This window comes from Athene cunicularia (genome assembly GCF_003259725.1).
Source record: "Athene cunicularia isolate RWA chromosome 6 unlocalized genomic scaffold, athCun1 chr6_part1, whole genome shotgun sequence".
NCBI classification, from domain to species: Eukaryota; Metazoa; Chordata; class Aves; order Strigiformes; family Strigidae; genus Athene; species Athene cunicularia.
Genome location: NW_020799105.1, coordinates 15,609,844 through 15,619,220, shown reverse-complemented (window position 1 = coordinate 15,619,220; position 9,377 = coordinate 15,609,844). Strand labels below are relative to the sequence as shown.

The window sequence follows — 9,377 nt, the reverse complement described above, 5'->3', positions numbered from 1 at the left end:
AAAAAAAAAAAAAAAAAAAAAAAAAAAAAAAAAAAAAAAAAAAAAAAAAGCAAAAAAAAAGCGCCCCTCTTTCGACCGTTTCTGGCCAATTTGCAGCTCGAGGCAGCAGTCTGAGGCTGCGCAGCTCAACGCCCGCTCCCCGACACCTGCGGCCGGGGGTTACCTGCGCCCAGGACCTCCGGCCACGCCGACTGCGCCAAGCGGGGACCCGCCGGCCGCTACCGGGCCCCTCCTGCGCTTCCACCCCTATCGCCACCGATCACCTGCAGCGAAATGCTTGCACGGAGGCGAGCAGGCCACTTTCTAGCCGCCTTCCTTCCTTAGAGCCTGCTGGGTTGTTTTCAAACTCTCCCCTCCCTTTCTCACATGCTGGCCAAGCCCTCCCGTAACACCCAGGGGAGGAATCCATTGGCTGAAGTTCCCCAAAACGCGTGGAGCAGCCCTTCCCCCAGTCCGATGCCTGGTGCACAATAGACACGCCGTGTCTCCAGGCTGCCCGGGCCAGTTCGCTGCCGGCCTTTGGTTTTTTCATCGAGGTTTATCTGAGCTGTAGCTGGGGTGACTCATGTGAAGTCGCCCGGCCTCGGCACCAGAGAGAGCAGTGAAGAGCAGAGAGTTGTGTTGGGTTAGAAACATCGCAGAGCACGTTCGTTGCGCTCCCTGCTGCGGATTTTTCAAAGTTTTACTTTCTGTTTTAAATATTTTCGATAGGCAGCATCTGTGCTCCTGACACCTCAGCAGTGCTGTTTGATTACAATCGAGTCTGTTACTGTGTCACTTGGAATATAAATTTCCACACATAATGCAGACAGCAAAAATATATCTGTTAAATCTGCTCTGTTCAGTTGCCTGTCTCTTGGCCTTCTGCTTTCTCTTCCTTCAGCCTGCTTTTACTTTTGCATCTTCTGCAAAGGTGCCTTCATAAAATGAACTGCAAGCACAGCAATCCCATTCTTCATCAGGCAGAGTCAGCTCCAGGTTGAAAGGATACTAAAACACGCCTTCGCTTTTTTTAATGCTCAGTAATTAGAGTTGCTTTTGAACATCCTCCTAGAGCTCCGCCGGTGAGCTGGGAACGGGGCTGCGCTGTGTGTGCAGTGCCTGTCGAGGCTGGGCACCCTGGGGGCGTGGAGGGGTTTTGCCCGAGCATGGAAACTGAAGTGTCACCCACTGCGATGGCTTTGGATAAACACTTCTCACAACTACATCTTTGCTGTCTCTATCGTGGCTTTCCAGGACTGGCCCCTCACATGGCACGAAAAGGCAAAAAGCCTTCCTTCCCTCTTCATGTGTCTGAGTACACCCTTCTGGCAGAAGCGTTAGAATTGGGTTTGCTTTGTAAAACTGTTCCAGGCATGTCTCCTCTGTGCTGCAGATGTCATCTGTTCATTCTTGCCTTAACAAAAGGCAATCATGCATCTGAAAAGATGCTTTACTGGAAAGGGCTGAACTTGTGAAATATGCAAAAAAAATGGGAGTACTTGATCTAAGAGTTCCAGACAGTGAGTTCATTTAAAAGCTAACAACCAGAAACACAAAGCACTGCCTTTACCTCAGAGTAATTGTCCTTTGCTACAGGTTTACTGTGGGAGAAAATCTTAGGGAGCAATTTATTAAAACAAGGTGTGTTATTGCCTTGTAATTATTATTTGACAAGCTGAGGTCCCGTGATTAATAAATCATGTGCCTGCTTTTTGTGTGTGTATAATCACATGCTCCATATTTATATTGACAGAGGGTTACAGAATATTTACCTTTGTGCATAGGACTGCCAGGAACTTCTTTGCTACCGGGTCTTCTATCACAAGCACTGTGTGATATAATCCTTTTCATAAACTTATCAAGTTCTGTCCTCAGAGTGATTTAATATTTTTCATGCACAATTGCAATGGGGGAGCTATTCCAGAACCACATTGTCAAATGGTTAGTAATGCTCTTCTAACCCAAATGTCTAATGCCTCTTTTTGATTATCTGTTCTGTACCCGCACTGGCCCTTAGCACCATCAGCTCTTCCCTCTCCCTTCCTGGGAGTATTTGCGCAGAGAAATCGCCCTGCTCTCGGCATTCGCTTTGCAAAATGAAGCAAGATACCCTCTCCTTGAGCACACCCCAGCCTTCGCTGCAGCCTTCGCTGCACCTTTCCTGCTGCCTTCTGGGATTGTATTTCTTGCTTCCTTTCCACTGTGTTGTCAAGTCAGTTATTTGGTGATCAGTGTGAGCTGCCAGCTAGACTGTAGGAAATGGTTTGGCCGTTTGTGCCTGTGACTGCCACTTTCTGCTGCTGACTATTTTTTTGGGTGTAATATCTCAAGCCTCCTTTGTCCTGAGGTTGCTTCATATTTTCTGTCATCAGCAATTTCACCAGTTCTCCGTTAACATTAGTGCCAAGCTCATTTACAAAAGCACTTTGCCAGATCTCCAGGAGTGATGTTTAACGCTCCCCTGGTAACTGCCCTCTAGCCTGACAGCCATGTGCTGCTCTCACAGCAGGTCTCTTGTACCTTGTGCTAAATCACTTCTCCCTTTTCTTAAGAACTTTCCACATGGCACCATATGAAATGTGCAATTTAAGTCCAGATAGGTGAGATCCACCCCATTTCCTTCACTAAGCAAATGGCTTGCAGCTTGCCTTACCCAAGAAAGATAGATAGGTTTGATAAACCCATTTAATCTCATGCCATTTACCTCTCTCTCTTTTGCTAGCCTTCCCTTCACCATTTTTTCTGAAGCTTTCCATATACTATTAAGCTGAAACCTTCATGCCTGTTCTTGTCCAGATCAGTTCACTTCTTCTGTACAGGCTTACTGTGCTCCTGTCCCTGACTGAGGGACCTGTTAAAGACATCAGGCCAGTTCTTCCAGAGCTCTGGCATGTGGATTAGCCCGTTCCTCTGCCTTCAGTGCAGGAAGGAGCACTGAGATTTGCTTCTAGCCTGGCCGTGAACATTTCCATACCCCTATCCCATTAGCTTTCTCATCTGTAGTCACATGATTAACATCCTCAGTGAAAGTTAAGGCAAAGTACGAGTTTGGGTTTTGCGCATACCTAACACACATTAACCTCTATCCCATGTAATCGCTCTTTTTCTTTCCCTGTTTTCTTCAGCCATATACAACCAGGAAAAACATTTTCCCATTTTTATTAATATCCTTTAAAAGTCAAAACTCTGACTTGCTTTTGAGACATAGCTTTTATACCCCATCAGTTATTTGCTTTTTAAAGTAATTCCTTGTAATAACTGCTCGGTTTTGGTATCATTTTTGAGGTTGGAATTCATTCAACTGCAGTCTCTGTCTTCAAGTTTTTCCCCTTGCCTTGGTTTTATCCCCAGTGAAGTTATACTTAATTAACTGGAGTTTTATCCCCAGTCTTGGAGTCTCATTGCAGTAAAGTTTAGACATGTAAATCCCCCAGCTCCTAAGGAAAGCTGACTATATGGATTAGTTCCTGTTATTTATTTAAATACATCCCTTGGGAGTCTGAAGCTCTATCAGTCACACCTGCCTTGATCACAAGGATATCATATTTTAAGTGCGGTACTGTTTATCATTTAAAAACCTGAAGCATCTCAAGTTTCCTAGAAAAAACTTGACCAAAGTGGATTTTCCTGATACTTCTAGGGTAAAAATAAACAACACAGTGGAAGAGCAGAAGTCGATTAGTTGCTCTTTTTAGAAATATGTTTTTTAGCTTAAAAATAAAACTCTGCAAGTCACCTTTTGTGCTAAACACCAACAATGTGTTTTACCTCACCAGGGCCAAAAGACCCAGGTCAAGGCCTTCTCCCGATCAGTGAGATCTAGAGGTCTACCTGCTTCTCTTCACCCTGTTTCACATCTTTTATTTTCTCTCTCTCTCTCCTCTCACTCTTCCTTCTGGATTTCCTCCCTGCTGACACACCGTCCCAGAGTCCTGACACTGGACTGAAGTCAGAGAAGTGTCAATGTACAAGGGCTTGACGTTTTCAGCTCTCCTGCTGCAATGCAAGGAGGTTTGGCACCCAGTGTATCCTGCAGCACAGCTGGCTAAGCCAGACAAAGAGCCTAACATCTTAAAAATGTATTTCTGATCTCCTGGCAGGTGTCTGCACATATATCCAAGCTCCTTGGAAGGTTTGGACCACCAGGTCTGGAGGAAGATGGTGCTGTTGGACATTCACTGTAGACGGGGCTGTGCCGATATAAGCAAAACCACCCCTGGTCTTCACCACTTCTTGCGTAGTGTGCTCTGGGGTGTCAAGGTTGAAGTGTCTCTAGAGACGTCCCCTGTCTGGGAAGGTTCTTGTAGTCTTCCTGCATGTGTACGGTCAGCGGGCTGGAGGGAGTGTGCTGGAGATGGGCGCTGCAGTGGCGATGCTCAGCCCAGGGGTGCATCACACCACGCCTTGCCCTCCGGGTCACTGGGTGCCGTGGGCTCGGCCACGCTGTGCCATGGCAAGCTGGACAGCAGCTTCAGGCGCAACAGATCCCACAGCAACCCCTCGGCGGTGTGCATTGGGCTCCTGGGGGAAGGAGCAGCACTTAGGAGTGGTGGATGCTGCTCCCGTCCAGGCGCCTCCTGAGCACTGTCCAGGCTGTGCTGACCCCCCAGGTGGGCCGAGTGCTTCCTCCATCTCTGCACCCCCCAGGGAGCTGGCGTGGCACAGGAGAAGGCAAGGTGTGTCCTTGCACTGGGGCATGAGCCATGGAGTCAGCACTTCGGGGCCGAGTTCCCACCTCTGACGCCGACTTACTGCATTGCATGACCTCAGGCGAGTCACTTAGCTGCTTTCCTGCATTTCCTGACTCTGCTAAATGCCGGGGATAATAAGTAACTTTGTGTGAATGCTACAAAGCTTTGAAATCTTTAGATGAAAAGGTGCTGTATAATTGCAAAGCATTTTTAATAACGCTAATCATTCGCTTCACTCTGCATTGCCCGTCAGTCTCAGGCTGGAGCGCTGCAGCAGCCACTGGCGCGCAGGCAGCGAGCATCAGGCTTTGCTGAAGTGGAGGATTTCCCTGAGTTTGTTTCCATTTTGGTCTCGTGCTGGTCCAAACAGGAGTCTGAGCTCAGCCCAGGACCTACAAAAAGCTGCAAACTCAGAACAGTGCCTGGCCCTTGCAGAAAGGGGCTTTCTGGAAAGAGGGGATATTTGGGGGAAGGGATTTAAACAGCTGTGTTGACAACACAGACAATAGGGATCTGATTCAAGCTGAGGGGGGCTACGTGAAAGGCAGCACGAAGCTGAAATTAAAGCAACAGTGAAGAGGAACGAGAGGGAAGAACGGCAGATCTCTTGGTCTGAAATGCTCCCAGTTTGGAAGCAGCCACAGCCACATGTCCCAGGAGGTGCCTGGCTGGCACCAGCCTCCTCTGCATCCCAGAGAGAGCTTTATACTTTTAAACGCCCTCTGCCAGGGCTGCAGGGACCTTCGGGGACAGAGAGCTTGAGTGTGAACATTAATCCAGAGGACTACAGAGGCAGCACTTTTGTGAAGCATTGCAGCCAGAAAGCAAGCAATGAGGTTATCTTCTTTAGTTAGGCCTGCAGAGCTGATGTTTAACCACAATGTTATTTTTATTTGATTCACTAACATGACAGTAGCTAGTGATGCCTGCAGCTCGCTGCAGTCCAATGCCTCCTCTTCCAGACAGAGGAGACTCTGTGCACTGCTGGCAACTCCTGTGATTTTATCACAACTTTTATGCTGTGGGGAATATATCCTAAAATCCCAGCTCCTTGAAACAAGGGAATTGTAACTTTCATTTATAAACAAAGTATGTGTCTAGCCCTCTAGGTTGTGGATGAAAGATTTGAAAACACAAAACTAGTTGCTAAATGCTCAAAAAACTTGGAGGTGAATAAAGAGATCCTAAAGTTTGTGGCTAACAAAAAAAAAGTTAGGAAAAGAAATAGCTGGCAAACAACTTCTTCTTGGGAAATGGGGCAGGGCTTGGGCTGACTCCTGGCTTTTCTAGAATCAGGGTTGCCAATATGTCTTTGAACTTTGCAGCCATTCATAAATCCTTACATAACAATAGCAGCCGCAACACACTGGAGCTCTAGAAATGCTGACATGAGGAAAGTGGTGGGAAAAGATTATTTTAGCCACCTATGAAAACTCACCTTGAAGCATTACTCTTTAAAGATGGAAGATCTGAAGCCTCAACAACCCCTATCCCCTTAGAAAGGAGTGTCTTTGCTCCAGGAACTTGTTTTGCACTGTAGTAAACCTCTTGTAGGTAAAGAGGAATTCAGAGGCTCCACAAGATCATAGAAAGTCATTGAAAGAGGTTGAATATGACATGTCTTGGTCCTTTGCATTTCAGGAAAATGATTCTTCTTTGTTTCAGTGGGTGGTCTTTGCTGGAAGCCTCCAGGACCAAATAAGAGCAGATATGAGCTTCAAAAACCTCATAAGCACTGCTCTGCTTCTTCAGGCATGTTCACACAATCACAAGTAATCAAAATACCACAGCGGCGCTAGTTGTTGTGTATCAGCTGACCCACACTAACTCCCAGTGCACACACCTGCCCTGCTGCTTCTGAGCTAACATCCACTCGCTTAGACCACCTGCACAGTTTAAGCAAACATAATTTACTTCCCACTTTGCTTGGCTGACAAGAAGTAATTCGTGAAGGTGAGTTCATGCCATTCCTTGCCATGGTGTGAACATGCCCTGAGTGCAGAGAGATGGAGCAGCTCCTAGGGGGAACGTACCCCTACTGTATTTCTGACAGGTTTCTTCCACTTCAGTTTTTCTTTCCACTTCACTGAGCTGGCATAGCTCAGCGCTCTCACACTTCTAGGCACTGCTTGCATCTGATACTGTTTTAAACAGGTACTTAACTTACCTTAAGGCTTAAGTAGGGCTTGATTCAACCAGACTCACACTGCTGGTTTTGGGATCAGACCCCACAGAGGGGATTTGGGAAGAGACATGCTGATGGCTGAACAGCATCAGCTTGTGAATCAGCACCCACCCTTGCAGGAAGAGAAAAGCAGAGGAGCAGGTAACACACAGCCTACAAATGTGCAGTCAGAGGGACATCAGCTTGCTGGTGAGAAATACCCATGAACACAGTCCTCCCAATTTATTTCAGACCTCTTGGGTCCATTTCATACACAGCCTGGCATCAGTCACACATGGCCCTGTCAGTTCTCTGTGCGCCCCTGAGGCAGCTGAGCTTCCTTCTGTGCCTGGCACAGGAGGGGAATGTCCAACACCAAATCCCTACCCTGCCTCACTAAAATACTCCTTGTCGCCCATCCTTACCCCCAACCAGGCTCATTTGTGAGAGAAAAGGAAGGAGAATGCTTCTGGGATCATTTACAGCATCCTGGCTGCCTTGCTGATCTCTTGGCAGACTAATATCTAGCATATCCTGCCTAACTGAGTTAATCTTTCCCAGTTGTAATTAGATGGAAATAACCACTGGAATAGCCCAGCCAGAGTGGTGCTGATGCCCATTAACATCACGGCAGACCTGGGCTGCTCTTCCTGTTGGTCTTAGTGTACTTTCTTTTTACTCAGCCAAATCTGTTATGAGCACGCCTGTTTAAGGCCTGCCTTGTTTCCAGAGACCCCACACTTCATGGCAAGGGCACCTCGGGGAACACCAGTCCCTGCGTGTCTCCATGCAGCCAGTGGCTCAGCAAGCTCATCACTGCAGCTCATGCCTACAGAGCGCGATGGGAAATAATAATGACCGGGGTAAATGAGGAGGTTAGAAACTCGACTTGGGCACACACCAAAACAATATTACTTGTGATTGTAGTGTTGGCAAAGTAAGCCTGATTGCCAGCTGCTTAATGCTAAAGTCCATGCAAGGCAGCACAAGTCTTGCTCATGCACGCACATGCACACACGCACGCTTGCCCTCCAACGTGCCCACGCTGTGGGAGCTGGGACCTCTACAAAGCCCTAATAGCACTGCTGTGAAACTCGTTTTAACATCTCAGCAGTGATACAAACAGACAAATTTTTCCTAGTCCCCCACCACAGGTGTGCAAAACAGAGTGGCTACGCCCCCTGAGCTCAAGGTGAAAGTTTGCTGCCAAGAACACCTTGCTATCTGCCAAAGATAAACTAGCTGCAATGCAAACACAGCCCAGCCCAAGAAGAAACCCACAAACAAAACAGGCTTCCTGTGTCCTCTAAAGACATCAAGACAGTGTTTAAGGAAGGCGCAACTAATATGCATGTACTCAAACAAGGCTCAGGAATAAAGGGAGGGCAGCTTGGAACAGGAACCTTTGTTTCTAAGGCACTGGGTAGAAATCGGGCTGGAGAAGCCTCCCGACCCAGGGCTGTGCTGCTGATACTTACTGTCTTACCTTGAGGAATATTGGCCAAGTCTCTGCCTGGCAATTATTTAAATGTTTAATAGGCCAGATTCAGCCTGCCCTACACAGCTTTCTAGCTCATAAAAGGCTTTTGGACATGCCCACTCATTCAGATCTGACCCAGTTAATTAAAATTTGACGTATGCTCCTATTTTAGTTTAAATGAAGCTACTTCAGTTTGCTGAACACCACACCTGACAGTCAGCTCTTTAACCAGAATAAGCCCGATGTGAACTGAGAGCTCACTGGCTTTAATCACCTTGGGTATCTGATTAGAAATCTCACCCTGCAGTAGGCTGATGCAATTGTGTGCAGACAAGCCCTAAGAAAACTATCTTCATGGCGTGGAAGATGGATCCTGGTGGCCCCGCCACCCCCCTGCCCACTCCCAAGCCCCTGGGACACCCAGCAGGGCCCCCCTGAGCCTTATGCTGGCAGTAAAGGGAAGAGATAGAAACAGCCAGGAAGGAAGGGATAGAAACTACCTCTGGTTCTTCCACTTCAGCATCTGGGGAGTCAAGTTTCCATGGTGCTCTGAATATATTAGGTTAGTACAAGATGGCGTGTTTCATAAAGATGGGGGCCAGACTGCCAGCATTGTAACTCATTGTAGTTCTGCTTGAGGCAAGCAAAGGGGAGGTGTAATGTGCCCGGGGAGGTAGAGGAGATTCCTGGCCACCAGGTCAGTAAGGCCAGCTTGGGCCCTGCAATGCGAAGGCTGATCCTTATGGCTATCTCTTTTGTGCAAGAGAAATGGGTATTTTTTGTTTCACTGCTGCATTACCCAGTGCCAGTAAGATGTTGCAGGAAGGATCCCTGGTTCTTATCTAGTTCCCCTCTTCTCCACATCAGGGGGAACTTTTCCTCCACAAATACATACTGTGTACTCCAATGGCTTCACAGTACAGCATTGCATCAGGTAAGCCAAGCACGTGAGGAGTGATCAACATATTGACACAGATAAGCGTAGATTGGCGGAGTCGGATGTAGAAAAGTAAGCAAAGGTGAACTTGTTCTCTTGGGCTGCCCTTGCTGCCACCTGCAC

General features: G+C 47.5%; 1 protein-coding gene across 4 annotated transcripts in view; it reads right to left on the bottom strand.

Annotated features, from left to right (window-relative positions):
• The window catches only part of PDCD4 (programmed cell death 4), a 20,401-nt gene extending 20,057 nt beyond the window's left edge, over positions 1-344 (bottom strand). For 3 of the 4 annotated variants that reach the window (XM_026851232.1, XM_026851235.1, XM_026851236.1), the window contains exon 1: positions 164-344. The gene's annotated coding sequence lies outside the window, so the exon portion shown is untranslated. The remainder of the gene's footprint in view (positions 1-163) is intronic. The other variant, XM_026851234.1, reaches the window with a different exon arrangement.
• Between the last annotated feature and the right edge of the window lie 9,033 nt (positions 345-9,377).